Below are 4,007 nucleotides of genomic sequence, written 5' to 3' on the forward strand. Positions count from 1 at the left end.
TGGAGGGCATCGTTTGCTGTCTTGTCCCATTCTACCCATTTGTCCAGGCGGAATAATGCTGTGGTCTGGGTGAAGGCTCTCTACTGTGAGGAAGCTTTTCCTTGATTTGAGCCTGCTTTTGGGGCAATTGTGGTCATGAAGGGGGTGTCTCTGGTCCATTTCCTGTTTGTATTTTTGTATTTGGGCATGAGTTTCCCTCCGGATGTGTGGTGGGGCTATTCCTGCTCACGGTAGACTAGTGGTAATGGTGTTGCTCTCAGCTGGCCCGTTACGATCCGGCAGGCGTTGTTGAGCTCGGGGTCTAGCTTGGAGGCATGGCATGATCGGGCCCATACAGCTGAGCAGTACTCCGCAGTTGAGTAGCTGAGGGCCAATGCTGTGGTCCTTAGAGTTTTAGGGTCAGTTCCCCAGTTCATGTTTGCCAGCTTTCCAAGGAGGGCATTACGCGTGGACACTTTTGCCTTGGTCTTCCTCACGTGTTCTCTGAAGGACAGAGTCCGATCAAGCGTCACTCCGAGGTACACTGGGTGGTAGTTGTACTCTAATGTCTGGCCATTCCACTTGATGTTAAGTTTTTTGTGGGCTTGGTGGTTGTTGAGGTGAAATACACACACTTGTGTTTTCCCTGGGTTGGCGTTCAGCGAGTTTTTAGTGTAGTACTTTGTAAGGGTGTCTAGGGCATTTGTCAGTCTGCGCTCGATTGGTTGAAAGGACACATCCTGTGTTGCGAGGCATAGGTCATCAGCATATATGAATCGGCGGATATTTGGGAACTCAGGCTGATCATTTGTATATATGTTGAAAAGTGTTGGAGCCAGCACTGATCCTTGGGGAAAACCATTCTTCTGGGTGCGCCACCTGCTCTTCCGGTCATCCATTTCAACAAAGAAGCGTCTGTTTTCGAGAAGTGACTGGATGATATTTACAATTTTCTTATTCTTTATCATTTTAGCCACTTTGAGGAGTAGGATCTTGTGATTAACTGTGTCATAGGCTGCAGTGAGGTCGACGAAGACTGTGCCAGTGACCTGTTTTGTCTCAAACCCATCTTCTATGAATTGTGTAAAGTTAAGAAGTTGACCACATGTTGACCGTCCTGGTCGGAATCCAGCCTGGTCTGGAGACAGTTGTTCGTCTAGACTGGGTGACATGCGGGACATAACCATTCGCTCAAATAGCTTGTATGTGATGCACAGGAGGGAGATCGGGCGATAGCTTTTCTTGGATTTTGGATCTTTCCCCGGTTTCAGTAGGGCGACTACTCTTGCTTTCCTCCATGCACTTGGCAGCTTGTTTGTCCTTGCGCATACATTGAAGAGGTCCAATAGCCAGGATAGGGTTCTCGGGCCAAAGTGTTGAATCATCTCAGTTGTGATTCCATCCAGTCCAGATGCTTTTCCTGCCTTCAGATGGGACAAGGCCTCTAGTAGCTCCTCCAGGGTAAAAGAGTCAAGATGATCTTCACTATCCTTGAGGGCTTTGTCCATTTCACGTTTCAGGGCTTTTAGTTGGCCTCATGCTTTCTTGGCTGGTTTCCCATTCAGTAGAAGCTGATGTGCTACTTGGTCAGGTGTTACTGCAGCCACTCTTGTCTGTGTATTTTTGTCATTATTCAGTTTTGAAATTGTAGTCCAGGCCTTTTTGCTGTTTAGGGTCATATTGGTGGAGGTTATTAATTCCTTCCATCTTTCTGATCTTTCATCGGCTATCATTGATGTGAGTTCTTCACCCAGTTCTAGGGTTTCTTCACTGAAAGGACCCACCTTGTATGATTCAATGTATCTTACATATAGTTTCTTGCTTTCATCTTGGAGACATAGAATATAACTTTTTCGGCATCCTCTGGGGATGTTTTTCTTTGCAACTTTCCATATGAGTGTTCTAAAGGCGTCGTATCTCTGTGGGTCACTTTTTATATTGGTGATCTCATTGTCTAAATCTTTAGTAAAGTTTTCCCAATTTGCTTTTCTAAAATTGAATCGTGGTATCGCATTTGATTCGAGGGCTTTAACAGCTGGTTTGATGCTGATGGTAATAGGCCTGTGTTGAGATTTCGGTATAGGCTCACCTACAGTCCTTTCAAAGTTTGAGAAGTGTTGAGAGGATATGAATGCCAGGTCCGGATTGTAACCTTTCTTCCACCGGGCAGTCATAAAGGTTTTCTTGTCTTTGGGGTTATGGAGGATTGTGAGGTCATTGCCGGCCGCCCATTCCTCAATAGCATCTCCGTCAAGGTTATTTTGCTCATATCCCCATATAGTGTTATGGCTGTTAAAATCTCCAATGATCAGGGTTGGTTTTCTATCAGATAGATTCATTTGGGGCCACTTGAATGGGGTTAATGGAGGTTTGTACACAGATATGATGGTAATCAGTGTTGTTTCTACTCTGAGAATCTCAATGTCATTTTCTGAGTGGTCATCGCTTTTCAGTATGGTAGATTTTTCTCGAGTGTACATGGCACTTCCATATTTTGGGTTTTCGTGGTGTATTACTAGTTGCCTGCCAGGTATGCAAGGTGGTTTTGAGTCTTTGTGGGTTTTCTGTAAGCAAATTATATCTGCTTTTAGCTCTGTCAGTATCTTGCATTTGGTATGGGAGATTCCTTCTGTGTTGAAACTTACAGCATTGAAGTTTTCCATTGTCTGGGCCGAGGGGCTATCCTTTTACCGCCCAATTTATTCTCTCTGGTCGCGTAGTGTAGCAATCAGTCTCCTTCAGAGAAGGATTACAGGAGCACGACGTGAACGTTTGCTACTTGCTCCCATTACAGATCATGTAATGACCAAACGAAAATTTCGGAAAAAAGATCAAGAACAAAATTTGGTGCTAGATCGTTTGCTTGTTTCGGCCCCAAGATTTGGAATGAACTACCACGTGACTGAGGGAGTGTAAGTCTTTACCTGCCTTTAAAAAGAATCTCAAGACACATCTTTACTGTATTTGCTTTTATTGACACTATGAATCCTTGATTTGGCTATGAATTCATTGCATTTTTCAAATTTTAAATGTTTTTTTTTAAACTTATTTTTTTTTCATTCAAAATTGATAATTTAGATTGTAATGTGCCCAGAGCTTGTGTTTTACACGAAAAAATGAGCACTGAATAAATGTGTATTATTATATATTATTATTATTATTATTATTATTATTATTATTATTATTATTATTATTATTATTATTATTATTATTATTATTATTATTATTATTATTATTATTAATATTATCATTATTATTATTATTATTATTATTATTATTATTATTATTATTGGAATGTATTATTATTATTATTATTATTATTATTATTATTATTATTATTATTAATATTATTATTATTATTATTATTATTATTATTATTATTATTATTATTATTATTATTATTTTTATTATTATTATTATTATTATTATTATTATTATTATTATTATTATTATTATTTTAAAAGACTTTAATCTGAATAACATAACAATGCGACAACAAAATACACATATAAAAAAATGTTAGCAAAAGATACATAATATCATTGATTCTCATTCCAAGATCAGCAACACCAGCATATATTCTCCACTTCTGAGGGGAAAAAAAGTAAATTTATAAAAATAATACATTCTCTTTGTAGAGAACAAAATGGTTTTTAAATAGGTGATTGAAATGATTAAAATGATACTTCCTTTGACTGTGCCCAATGAATAGCAAAAATATTTGTTTTTTATTGTTATTTTATCTATCATAATGTTGCAGATACGCAACATAATGTATTGTGTGTTGATCCGTTATATTTCCGGATGACCATGTTGTGAGTTTCTTAGCCAAGCGCATATAATAATATTGACATAACGAAACTGATGTCACTCAGTTCTTTGTCATTGTTTTTAGCCAGCCATTTTTATTAGTAGTTCTCACTAAATTGTGTTAACCGGACTATTTTAAGGTGACACGCTGTTTGTGTGTCAGTGTTAGCACGTTATATCCGGCTGGCGGGTGTTATGAGTTATTTTTACCTAAACTC

The sequence above is a fragment of the Berghia stephanieae genome, chromosome 14, assembly GCF_034508935.2.
Source record: "Berghia stephanieae isolate SIO BIC M18660-M18661 chromosome 14, UCSD_Bste_1.3, whole genome shotgun sequence".
NCBI classification, from domain to species: domain Eukaryota; kingdom Metazoa; phylum Mollusca; class Gastropoda; order Nudibranchia; family Aeolidiidae; genus Berghia; species Berghia stephanieae.